This window comes from Pinus tabuliformis, chromosome 3_1 (genome assembly GCF_031772625.1).
Source record: "Pinus tabuliformis cultivar Carrire ecotype Pingquan chromosome 3_1, CPIR1, whole genome shotgun sequence".
NCBI classification, from domain to species: domain Eukaryota; kingdom Viridiplantae; phylum Streptophyta; class Pinopsida; order Pinales; family Pinaceae; genus Pinus; species Pinus tabuliformis.
This window is the reverse complement of record NC_142301.1, coordinates 798,106,424-798,120,355: the sequence shown is the minus strand read 5'-3', so window position 1 is coordinate 798,120,355 and position 13,932 is coordinate 798,106,424. Positions and strand designations below refer to the sequence as shown.

The window sequence follows — 13,932 nt, the reverse complement described above, 5'->3', positions numbered from 1 at the left end:
GTCCATGCACATGAATAAGTGGGAGTAGGTGAAAAGCAATTGCAGGACCTCAATACTATGGATGCAAACAAATTGAGGTAAGTGCAAACCTTTGAAACTCAATATCATTTAGATAAGTATTAATATTATATTTGCCTATTTTATTTTATAATGTTTTATTAGTTTGTTTTGTATGAGTCGCATTTGAGCTTTATTGCTTTTTGTTATTAAGGAATTCCATCATTTTCTCACACCAACAAAATTATGAGATTTTTGTGTGGGTGCTAGATTCTTCAAAATCTAAAAACTTTACTTGACTTTCCATTTGTATCTCCAAGTTTTATAAAAATTTCTTGACAGCGTACACCCCACACACTGCTAGTTATTTAATTTCACTGTCAATGGTCATTCCCCACACACTTTGTCAACTAATTTTCTATTCACTCATCTATATACATATATATTAAGTTTTATAAAACAAAATTAAACTAATAATTTTATTTAAATACATATAAAAATACAATTAAATAAAAAAATAATTTTTATTAATAAATAAATATACATATATGATTATATGTAATTAAATCTAATAACATAACAATATCTTCAATCTTCTACTCCAATTACACTAACTCCACATTCATGCACCTTTCTAAACTTCTCATTAGACAAAACCCGACCCTTCATGCCATAAATATAGACCTATTAAATTAAAAATTCTTTCAAATAACATGTGAAGTGAATAGAGGTATTTGGCGATTTGTGTGACATGTGAGTAAATAACATGTGAAGTGAATAGAGGTATTTGGCAATTTGTGTGGCATGTGAGTAATAAAATATATAATATGGAGCTTATTTAATGGCTCCATTTCTCATCCATATTACAAAAAGTCCCCATATTGTTCCAAGTCCAAGTTCTTAATTCAATGTACAAAATATGTGGCATTTTATATTATTATCTCGATAATTTGTGAAGGTATGGATTTTGATTTTAATATTTTAGAGTTTTAAAGAAGTATAATCTTGATAACTGGTAAAGGTATAATTATTTTGATTTTGAAATTATAGAATTTTTTAGAATTTTAAAAATTATATAATATAATATTAATATTAAATATTATATTATATTAATAGTGTTAATATTTATATTATTATTAAAAAAATATTTGTTAAGCGGTTTTAATTCATTAGAGATTATATTAGGTTTGATTTGTGGTTTGAGAAAACGTCACTTAGTGGCATTTAAGACATCAAAATCACCTAGCGACATCTAAGGTATTAAAGGCATCAAAATCACTAGGATCGCACTCACCTGGCCACACAAACTCTTAACATGATTGTATTTTTGCCCACAAAATTTCGAACCACCTTTACATCACAGTGCACCAATAAATTATTTTACTATTAAATATTAATCATTAACAATATTAATATTAATATTAAATAATTATAATATAATATTATGTAATTATCCCATATAATTTTCCACAACCACTATAATATTAACCTCACCACTATAATATTAACCTCAGATAGGTCTTTACGAGAATGGGTATTTCCTTCCTCGATTACGTGAGTTGATTTAAGCCTTTCTGATTGGTTGGGGCATTTTTCTCAACCAATTTGATTAATATCAAACTAAAATTAAAATTAATCTAAATTAATTATTTGAAATTAAAATTAAAATCCATCTAAATTAATTATTTGAAATTTATAGCTTTTTTGGATTTACATTACTTGGAAAAAAATAAAAAATCACACATAATCTATTCGTTATACATATAACCATGAAGTTTGTAAATTTCAAAACACTGAAATTTATAACTCAGTAAGCTTCCAGGAATTTGAAAACACTTCCATAGGACCCCACACCTTGAAAACTTCTGCAATTCTACCCTGCAACGTACCAAAGCTTTGGATGAAATAATGGTTTGACTCCCTTGAAGAGAAAGTTAATACCAGTTGTAAAATCGCCAATCATATGTGACACTCTCAGGGCAATTAGTCTTTCTCAACGTGGTCACGTATCACTTTTGGAACCGATGTCAAGGATGCACCAATTTCGGATCTCACCAGTCTCACTTCTGGAACCGATGTCAAACATGAACCAATTTCTGACCTCACCAATGTTGAGCTGGTTTCATCAGTATATTTGATTTCGATGATAATGACATCATTGAATTGCCTGGTTGCTTTATATTGAGTGTAGCGCATCCTAACAAGTATAAGTCACACGGCTCTGCACGGCTGTTTGGGTGCCCTCATGTCTTTCATTCTCAATTTCATTCTCGTTGTCCTTGTCTGTACTTAAGCTTAACCTTACAATCTTCAATCAATCAGTACTATTTTAGAAGCCATGAGAATGGTAGGTTCGATTATAGAACTGCTGATCCTGGCGAATCTGTCTACTGTTTCTGCCTCTATACAACACCTCTCTCGAAACGACTTTCCTCCAGACTTCATATTTGGTGTTGGTTCCTCTGGTTACCAGGTATCTTTCTGCTTCATCATTCATATATTTATGTATACATTCGTTCGTTCATTCATTCAATGATTATGGGAAAGACATGCCCATCTCCCAATTCATAGATGGGATGTTAATGTGAAAAGTCCAAAATTGGTTTTCTGCAGTATGAAGGAGCTGCAGCAGAAGATGGTCGGAAGCCAAGCATCTTTGACACTTTCACTCACAGGGAAGGTCTGTTTCATCACATATCTTCATTCATCCCTTCATTTGCATTCTACCCAGTGCCTTACTTTGGGACTTTCAAGGCCAAGGCTGGAAGTGAGCCGTTGTTTGTTTTAACTGTATTCTCAAGGACTACTGTGGATGGAGGTAATGGAGATGTAGCTATTGATCAATACCATCGTTACAAGGTATTATTATCTGCAAATCTAAGAACAATAAATGTCACTAGGACAACCTATATGTAGTGGCTACTTGTAAGCCATCCTCAAGCTTTATGTGCATGTCCAACCCCATTATTGTTGTCTTCATACTAATGTATCAATAGTTAAACTCCTAGATGATTTGGGTATCTACCTGATGCAAAATTTCATGTGGGTTTTGAAGGAGGATATTGATCTAATGTCTGCGATGGGAGTAGATGCCTATAGATTTTCAATCTCATGGCCCAGGCTTATTCCTGGTATATTTCTATTTGAGCTCTGACCACATGTTTAATCCTGAGAATTTAGTAAACACTTAATGAACAATGGTAGGAAATAACTATTTCACATATATTGATGCAGATGGCGAAGGACCCATCAACCCAAAAGGCGTTGAGTACTATAATAACCTCATAAATGAGCTTTTGTCCCATGGTAGTATTTATTGACAAACTTGTCTCTCTACTTTGTTTTTATCCCTGTGACTATCATCCTCAAAACTGTTAATCGTGACACAATGCATGTCTCAGGTATTCAACCACACGTGACATTGTACCACTTTGATCTGTCCCAAGCTCTGGAAGATTCCTATGGAGGTTTCTTAAATCCACAGATTGTGTAAACATCTTATGTCATCTCCTGTTCTTGTTTTGCTTCCCATGTGGGTTGACACACAAGTCAATGCATTAATTAATAATCTTATGGTTAGAGAAGCAGAGTTCTCTAATCTACTTCGATCTTATGCAGGGAGGATTTTAAAGGTTATGCAGATGTGTGTTTCAGAGAGTTTGGTGATCGAGTGAAATATTGGTCCACTTTCAATAAGCCGAATGTATTTTCCACTGCAGGATATGATGACGGCGTTTTCCCACCTCAAAGATGTTCCCAACCATTTGGAAATTGTACTGCTGGAAACTCAACTGTTGAGCCATATATTGTTAGTCACCATGTTTTGCTATCACATATCGCTGCTGTGGAGCTGTACAGGAAAACCTATCGGGTTCTTTTCCTCTCTGATCTACGTTCATCTCCATTCATTCTACGAGATTTTCTAAATTTCTCGATGAATGTAGTAAAAGCAAAAGGGCTGGATTGGATTAGTAATTTTAGTACACTGGATGATACCTCTTACCAATAAATCCACAGATGTGGTTGCTACTCAAAGAGCAAATGATTTTATGGTGGGCTGGTGAGTGATTTCTTTAACAATGAATTTTCAAGTTAACTTATGTTTCCAGAACCTTGAGTGCCATAGAGCAGTCTCACCAATTGTTATTTCTCCTCTTTTTCAGTTGGGGTTTTCGTAGTGATTCAAATAATTAATAGCTATATTGTTGAAGTGGATGCAAATAGGTGTACTTTTGTTTGGTTGAGGGCAGACAACCACCCTGAATTAATTTCTTTTTCCAAAATCCAGGCTTTTAGACCCATTTGTTTCTGGAGACTATCCAGGGAGCATGAGGAATATAGTGGGTTCTCCGTTACCTTCATTTACAAAGGAACAAGCTCAAAAGTTTTTACAAAGGAACAAGCTCAAAAGTTACAAGGGTCATTGGACTTCATTGGTGTCAATCACTATGTTTCCAGGGATTGTTTTGATGTTCCAAGAAAAGGTGAACTTATGTCAAGAGACTATGCTCAAGATATGTCCATTGGAACTGCAGGTACGAGAGTCATTCTCACAAATAGATTTAACTCAATAAATCTCATCTTCTAACAGCCTTTCAACTTGGCCTCCTTAAATCTAAGAAGAATAACATTACTGTCTTCAAATCATAAAGGAAAATGATTTTGATCCGTTGAAGTTTTATGTTATTTTAAATTCAAAAGTGATACAGTCCAAGAACATTGGTATTAAGAACATTTTATGGCTGTTCTATACTGCTTGATGAATGCAGTGGAACGAGATGGAATTCACATTAGCGTCGATGTAAGAAGATTTTGAAGAATCACATGTCCCATTATAATCATATGTTTTCTTTTTCTTTTTCTTTTTAGCAGGAGCTTTTTATAAATATGAGTATGTAGATTTTTACAGTTCGACAGAAATTTTGGATTTAAACTATGCCTTAACATAATTCTAAACTGAGAGACAAATAGAATCCAAAAATTCGACTAAACTTTTTATAAAGTTTTAACAGTATGTTCTAAGTATGTTTATATCTTGACAAAAAAATATTTACCTCGTGCTGAAATTTGTGGCAGAGATCATTTTTGGGTATGCCAGTTGTACCACAAAACATGCAGGCAGTGCTTGAATATATTGAGGACCGTTCCCATAATATTCCTATTATTGTGCATGAAAATGGTGGGCACTCTTCTTATGTTATTCCTCTACCACAAGTTAGGTTTTCAGGTCCTCAATGAGAGCTCTCTGTACACGATTTATGCAGGTTCAAGAAAATATACGCAGATTGGTGTTACAATTTTTGATCATTGACCATCTAATTATCTGTTCTGGATTTATAATATCAGCTTTCATGTCTGGACATGATTTTCAGAGCCTAATAATTCTTCTATTTCCCTTTCTGAGGCTTTGAATGACCAATTCAGGATGGATCTCCATTAAGATGTCCTTCAGTATGTGCTTGTAGCAATAATGTATACCATTTATGAAACATAAAACGTTTATTCATTGTGGCAGGAATTTGTGAAATGATGAATATCTCTCAGACAAAACGTTTATTCATCGTGGCAAGAATGGGTCAGACATCCGTGGATACTTTATATGGACTTTCCTAGATGACTTTGAAGTTTTGAGTGGTTACACTTGGCGTTTTGGTCTTCATTATGTGGACTTCAATGACAATTTGAAGCATTATCCCAAACTATCTGCTCATTGGTACAAGAGTTTTATGCAGAGGCGGGAAAGCAGGGAATCAATACTTGAATCTCAAATTCTACTGAACACCTACACTCCTATTAACGTCTCATAAAACCAAGAATTGAAACTCAATTTTATGAAAACAATGCAGTATATTTTAGGCATGATTTTCTTATACAAATTTGATATTTATGTTTATATTCACTTCCAAAAATGTTTTTAGTTTATATTCACCTCCAAAATGCTTTTATAGCATTTAATATATGATGTTTATGGTAGGAAACAATGTATTAAAAAATCTCAATTAATTTTTTTTTTTTTTTAAGTTAGGATATATCATAGAAGTGTTAATGGATGTTCTTTTTTTCATTATCTTCATCATCATCACCATATTGGAATTTTCTAAAGTTTTCACTAGTTCTCTCCAAATTGTTCTTTGGAACCTTACAAATTGTTCAATATTATATTTTTTTATTCTGGAGGCATCCTAGTCTTAAAATGATATTTGAAACAAACTTTATGAGTCATATACTTCAAAATATGAGCTTTTGTGCTTCATGTTTGCCACAAGCAAAATCACGGCAGCTTAAATTAAATTATGAAATATTGAATGACAATCTTGGTTTTCTTAGAAAATATGACTCTAGTGGTCGCTCGCTGGTTTATTATTTTTCAATAGTCGTTGTTGGTGTGCCTAATGAGTATTTCTCATTATCTACACATATATGCCTTGTCTATTATTGTGGAGGTTGTTGAATCTTAGTTGGATATGAGAGATTCTCTCCAACAAGATTTTTTCCTAGAATAGAATGTGGAGTTAAGTTGTTGTTGGCTTGAAGTCTCAGTGGAATAGTATATTTATCTTTAGTCGAAAACCTCCATGTCTAAATTCACATTGAACTAGATGGAATAAACAATTCAATGTGTTTATGTGTGTTATGATTGTATTTTTGTGAATTATTGTGTTTCTTCTTCAATTCTTTTGAAGTAAATTTGTTACAATAGTTTAGTCATTTTGAGAGCTAATCCTTAAAATAATTGAGGAAGCCACAAAAGGCAAACTCTATACATACATGTTTCCTATCATGTTGGAATTACCAAAAGTAACTGATTTTTATGTGGAACAACTTGCACTTTTTGTCCTTCTCAAATTCCTCAAGGATCTCTTAAAGTACACAATTGTTTTATAAGCTTTGTTATGCTCTTAACCTGCAAAATGATACCCAAATACAGAATATGCGAATAAAAGATACCCAGAACACATAATAGCAATGATTTTATTATTCAGAGAGTAATGTTCACTTGCCTCTTCGAGGGGGCAACCTCCAATAGAGCAGAGCTCGACTACAAAATAAGACACGATGCTCCTCACAGGGAGTCTCTATCCTTTATATATGACTCATACATGCAATACCACGGGCCAATACTGTGGATTTTATTAATACCATCTATCTAATACTACGGCCCATTTGCAACTAACTGTGGTTCCGTCATTAATCGCGGATTAACCACTTACAATTATTAATATGGGCTTTATTGACTCTTGACTATGACGTGATCCCATTACATAAATAAGGGGGTTAGGGTGGGACCCTAACATGCCATCCCCCTTAAGACGAGCCTTGTCCTCAAGGCTGAAGCTGCGGAAACTGCTGAAGAATAGTGGCTGGTTCCCAAGTTGCATCTTCCGGAGAGGTGTCTTTCCATTTGACAAGGACTTCCTTAATCATGTGGCCACGCAGTTGCTTGTCTCGTGTGTCTAGGACCTGTTCGGGTTGAAGCCAGATGGACCCTTCTTCATCCAATTCAGGTACACTGGTCTGAATTCTACAATTGTTCCCAATCACTTTCTTGAGGCATGAGACATGGAAAACTGGATGGATTTTTGCAGTAGGTGGCAAGGCCAACTTGTAGGCCACTTATCCAATGCGCTGAAGTACTTGATATGGTCCGTAGAATTTGGGAGAGAGTTTCTGACACCCCTTGTCCTTGAGTGATGTTTGCTTATATGGTTGTAGCCGTAAAAAGACCTGATCCCCTTCGTGAAATTGGCGCTCTGAGTGATGCTAGTCTACCTGTTGCTTCATGCGGTTCTGAGCTTGATGAAGATTCGCTCGAAGATGGGCGAGCATGGTTGCGCGATGTTGTAGGAGTTGATCCACTGCTTGTACTTTTGAGCATCCCTTGAGATACGAAGTAGGTGAAGGCGGGAGTTGACCATATACTGCTTCATAGGGAGTCATTTTGGTGGTGGCATGATAGTTGGTGTTATACCACCATGCAGCCAGAGGTAACCACTGTACCCAAAGGTGTTGCTTTTCTGAAGTGAAACACCTAAGGTAGGTTTCTAGACATTTGTTGACGGCTTCGGTTTGACCATCTGTTTGCGGATGATAGGAAGTAATGAGTTTGAGTTGAGTGCCTTGTATTTTGAAGAGTTCCTGCCAAAAATTACTGGTGAAGATCGGGTCGCGGTCGGACACAATAGAAGTGGGCATGCCATGCAATTTGAAGATCTGATCCATGAAAGATTGAGCAACCAAAGTTGGTGTAAACGGGTGGGGTAGGGCGCAGAAATGAGCATACTTCGACAGTCGGTCCACAACCACCATGATGACTGACTTGTTCCCTGACTTTGGAAGACCTGTAATGAAATCCATAGAAACCTCCGTCCAAATTGATGCCGGAATGGGCAATGGTTGTAATGTGCCTGGTGTGTTGACGATTTCCCCTTTGTGGCGTTGACAGACATCACATTCTGCTACGAAAGTAAGGATGTCATTTTTCATGCCTGTCCAAAAAAATGATCTTCTGGTGCAAGTATACGTCTTCTGAAAGCCCGAATGTCCTGCAATGGGAGATGAGTGCAATTCTGCCAAAATGCGACTTTTGAGGGTGGATGTTGGTGATATTACGACTCTGTCCTTGTAGCTAAGAATATCATCCTACCACGAGTAGCCCTTGGTGGAATTTAGATCTACCTGCAATTGAGAAATGAGTTGGGAGAGCTCGGGGTGTGAAAACCATTCCCTGCGAGCCTCTTCAATCCATTCTGGAATGGGGAGGGAAATTGCTAGCAGAGTACTTTCCTCCTCAAATTGGCGAGATAATGCATCTGCTACACTGTTGTCTTTCCCTTTCTTGTAAATGATCTCATAATCATATCCCAGCATTTTGGCTAGCCATTTATTTTGTTGTGGGGAGGATAGGCGTTGCTCCAAAAAATATTTAAGACTGTGATGATCTGTGCGGATTTGGAAACGTCGCCCCAATAAGTAAGGTCGCCAGGTCTCGACTGCATGTAAGATGGCCATCATTTCCTTCTCGTAGGTAGATTGGCCCAGATTCCTCCCACTGAGTTGTTGGCTTGTGAAGGCCAACGGTCGCCCTTCCTGCATTAAGACTGCCCCAATACCTGTACCTGAAGCATTCCATTCAATGAAAAAAGATTTGGTGAAGTCAGGTAGTGCTAAGACTGGAGTGGAACACATGGCATTTTTTAAAGCTGTAAAGGCCTGTTGTGCTTCCTCATTCCAGAAGAATGAATTTTTCTTTAGGAGTTGGGTGAGGGGCTTCGCTAGGCGACCATAGTTGTGGACAAATTTACGATAATAGCCTGTGAGACCCAAAAATCCTCTCAAGCTCTTCAAGGTCTTAGGTTGAGGCCATTCCTGCATTGCCTGGATCTTTTTGGGGTCCACCTTGACACCTTCACGCCCCACAATGTCGCCCAAATACTCTACTTCTGCCATGCCAAACGAACACTTGGACATCTTGACAAATAATTTATGCTTGCGGAGCAGTTGCAAGAGTAGATCTACATGCTGAAGATGTGCGGCCCAAGTGCAACTATAGATGAGGATGTCATCGAAGAAAACAAGGACAAATTTCCTGAGATATGGTTTGAGAATGTGGTTCATAAGGCTCTGAAAAGTAGAGGGGGCATTACAAAGACCAAATGGCATGACCAGGAATTCATAATGGCCTTCATGAGTTCTGAAAGCAGTCTTGGGGATGTCGACTTCCTTCATGCGAATTTGGTGGTAGCCTGAGCGAAGATCCAGCTTAGTGAAGAATTGAGCCCCATTGAGTTCATCCAGCAAATCATCAACCACCGGGATGGGAAATTTATCTTTGACTGTCAACTTATTGAGGGCCCTGAAGTCAGGACACATCCGCCACTCCCCATCTTTCTTGAGCACCATGACCACTGGGGATGAATAAGGACTAATGCTGGTAGACACCTGCTTCCAAAAGTTCCTTGATGATTTTTTCTATTTCATTCTTTTGGGTGAACGGATATCTGTATGGGCGCACATTTGGGGGTTGGGCCCCTGGAACCAAGGTGATGCTATGAATATGTTCCCCTCGTGAGGGTGGAAGCTCATGAGGCTTGTCAAAGACCGGTAGATGGTTATTTAAAATCTGTTGCATCTCAGGATGAATTGGTAGAGGCTTTGTTTCGACTGCCTGGATGGAATTAAATTGAGCTACAACTCCATGATTGCCCTTTTTTAACAATTTTTCCATCCTATGCAAGCTGATGATAGAGGGGGCTCCCGCCTGGAGTCCACGGAGGGTATGTGTGTAGTTGTTCTGCTTAAAACTCATATATAACTCCTGGAAATCCATTGTGATTGGCCCTAGAGTGCGGAGCCATTCAGCGCCGAGGACAATGTCGCAACCCCCCATGTGTATGGCAAACATGTGGGTTTTCAACTGATAATCCCCCATTTGAAGTTTGACATTTTCACAGCGGCCTTCACATTTCATTGTGCCTCCATCCGCAATTTGAACTTGGAAGTTAGAAACTGCTCGTACAAAACAATGCACTGCTTCTGCGACTTTTTGATGGATGAAATTATGTGTACTTCCACTATCAATCAAGACTACTACTGGGCGATGTTTAATAAAACCTCTGATTTTGAGAGTTTGAGGGGAAGAAATCCCTACCAAAGCATGCAACTAAATAACTGGTTCGTCAGAGACATTGTCCTTTTGGTTGTCTTCTTCTAGCGGCTCCTGTTCCTCTAGTGGTGGATCTTCCTCTGTTGAGCTGTAGTCAGTGGCATCACTTTGAAAAAATTTGGGCTCCTTGCATTTATGACCTGGGGAGTATTTTTCATCACAGTAGTAACATAGGCCTTGCTTTCTTCTTTCGGCCATTTCCGCAGGTGACACCTTTTGGACCTTAAGTGTTTGAGTCGTGTTGTGAGCCTGTGGGGGGCGAACTTTAGTGGAGAAATTTGGGCGACTGTATTGGGCTGCTAATGCACGTTCCATGTTACGAGCTACCTTACAAGCCTCCGTCCATGTGGGAGGGTGGTGCAGTAGGACTTGGGCTTTGATAGCTTCTTTAAGACCGCTAATAAAACATTCTGTGTAGAACACATCTGAGAGACCCCAAGTGCGGAAGGCTAAGGCCTCAAAAGCTGTAATATATTCATCCACTGTACCAGTCTGTCGGAGCTTAGTAAGACGACCCAAAAAAGATGATTCCTGGTCAAAGCGGTCTTGAAGAGCTTTGGTGAATTTGGTCCAAGTCCTAAAAGGTCCAGTGCAACGCTGATGTCATTCCCACCATTGCCACCTTTCATTGTCCAAGTACATGCTCCCCAACATAAGCTGAGTCACATCATTGAAGATGTGATTCAGTTTGAAATACTGCTCCATTTGTGCTATCCATGCCGATGGGTGAGAACCGTCAAATTTATGCATATCCAACTTGGGAGGTCGCTGACTGGGTGGTGGGTGGGTGTGCCAGACCTGAGGAGAGTGGCTAGACTCACCCTCATTGTGTTCAGTGCCATTATACTCCTCCTCGTGGGCTTGCTCCTTGCCCTTTGGGACTATTTTCTCGACCATGCTACATAGTCCGGTAAGCTGAAGGTGGAGGTTGTGCATTGATTCTTCAAGTTTGTCCATCCTTTCATTGGCCATCGCTTGAGCTCTAGTTTCTACCATACACCAACCGGATTTTTTTAAAATTGGGACCGCCTAAAAATTTTTCACTAAGAAGTGAATGGTACCACCGTGCTCAGCTCGTCGTCCTGATTCTGATGGGCTAGATCACCAATAAGCGCCCCGGAAGATCTCAGATTTTATTTATTTATTTATTTATTATTATTTTTTTTTCCTGAAAACTCCTAACGGAGTTTTACTCCTTCCTTATCAATACTGCAATGGCCAAATCCTCAAATGTCAATGCGGCCAAAAGTCCTACGAGAATTATACCCTGGTATAGGAACCCTTCACAACGAATCCGATTTGGTGGATCTGAGAGATCTGAATGGCGGATCTGATGGCGGAACAGACTGCTTTTGCGGATCTGATGGATCTAATAGATCGGAATGGCTGATCTGCGAACTCGAGACTACGAGACTGATGTCTGCTGCTGCTGCACCCTTTTGCACAAGCGGGTCTGGAAGAGATGTTGTGTGATCCATTTGTGCTATCCATGCCGACGGGTGAGAACCGTCAAATTTATGCATATCCAACCTGGGAGGTCGTTGACTGGGTGGTGGGTGGGTGTGCCAGACGTGAGGAGAGTGGCTAGACTCACCCTCATTGTGTTCAGTGCCATTATACTCCTCCTCGTGGGATTGCTCCTTGCCCTTCGGGACTATTTTCTCGACCATGCTACATAGTTCAGTAAGCTGAAGGTGGAGGTTGTGCATTGATTCTTCAAGTTTGTCCATCCTTTCATTGGCCATCGCTTGAGCTCTAGTTTCTACCATAAACCAACCGGATTTTTTGAAAATTGGGACCGCCTAAAAAATTTTCACTAAGAAGTGAATGGTACCACTGTGCTCAGCTCGTCGTCCTGATTCTGATAGGATAGATCACCAATAAGCGCCCCGGAAGATCTCAGATTTTATTTATTTATTTATTATTATTATTATTATTTTTTTTTTTCCTGAAAACTCCTAACGGAGTTTTACTCCTTCCTTATCAATACTGCAGTGGCCAAATCCTCAAAATGTCAATGCAGCTAAAAGTCCTGCGAAAATTATACCCCGGTATAAGAACCCTTCACAACGACTCCGATATGGTGGATCTGAGAGATCTGAATGGCGGATCTGATGGTGGAACAGACTGCTTCTGCGGATCTGATGGATCTAATAGATCAGAATGGCTGATCTGCAAACTCGAGACTGCGGGACTGATGTCTGCTGCTGCTGCACCCCTTTGCACAAGCGGATCTGGAAGAGACGCTGTGTGATCCCCCAATAGAAAAGGGAACTATGGTCTTGAGGAGTGTCAGGTGCTACAGATCGCAATATACATAAGGGTCTGGCAGTAGTACTTGGCCCAATGTTTCAAGGCTCTAACTAAGGAGGATCGACCGTACCCTTAGCCGTGCAACCCGACTACCCTATCGTACGGGCGAGTAATCTCCCCGAGTGCTGTTCTCGGTGTACTGTAGCCACAAGACGGCCGACGGTTTATCTATGGCGAGGTTTCAAGGGAGCCTAGGGGGCTTCCGATATACCCAGAGGGTACGTGGAAGACAATCCGTGCGCAGTTCTGTCTAATGCGCTACTACTCGAAGGGGTACTTGCAAGGGTTACAAGGGAGTCCAACAAACGTGACCACCTCTTGTATTTCTTGCGTGCATGCCTCCCCAAATCCGCAGGTTTATGCGCTCAACGACAGATCCCGTGGTTTAAAGACGCCGGAACACGTCTCTAGCCAAAAAAAAAATTGCTAAGAAATGGAGATCCCACCAGCCCTGGAAATTGCTCTGATACCACTTGTTATGCTCTTAACCTACAAAATGATACCCAAATATAGAATATGCGAAGAAAAGATACCCAGAACACAGAATAGCAATGATTTTATTATTCAGAGAGTAATGTTCACTTGCCTCTTCGAGGGGGAAACCTCCAATAGAGCAGAGCTCGACTACAATATAAGACACGATGCTCCTCACAGGGAGTCTCTATCCTTTATATATGACTCATACATGCAATACCAAGGGCCAATATCGTGGGTTTTATTAATACCATCTATCTAATACTACGGCCCATTTGCAACTAACTGTGGTTCCGTCATTAATCGCGGATTAACCACTTACAATTATTAATATGGGCTTTATTGACTCTTGACTATGACGTGATCCCATTACATAAATAAGGGGGTTAGGGTGGGACCCTAACAAGCTTCCTAGGAACCTTAATATGTTCCTGGGTTGGAAAACTAAAATGGTATTCTATTATTAAACAAGGTCATTCTATGTA

General features: G+C 39.2%; 1 pseudogene; it reads left to right on the top strand.

Annotated features, from left to right (window-relative positions):
* The first annotated feature begins 2,335 nt into the window (after positions 1 to 2,335).
* The window catches only part of LOC149189847 (putative beta-glucosidase 6), a 60,169-nt pseudogene continuing 48,572 nt past the window's right edge, over positions 2,336 to 13,932 (top strand).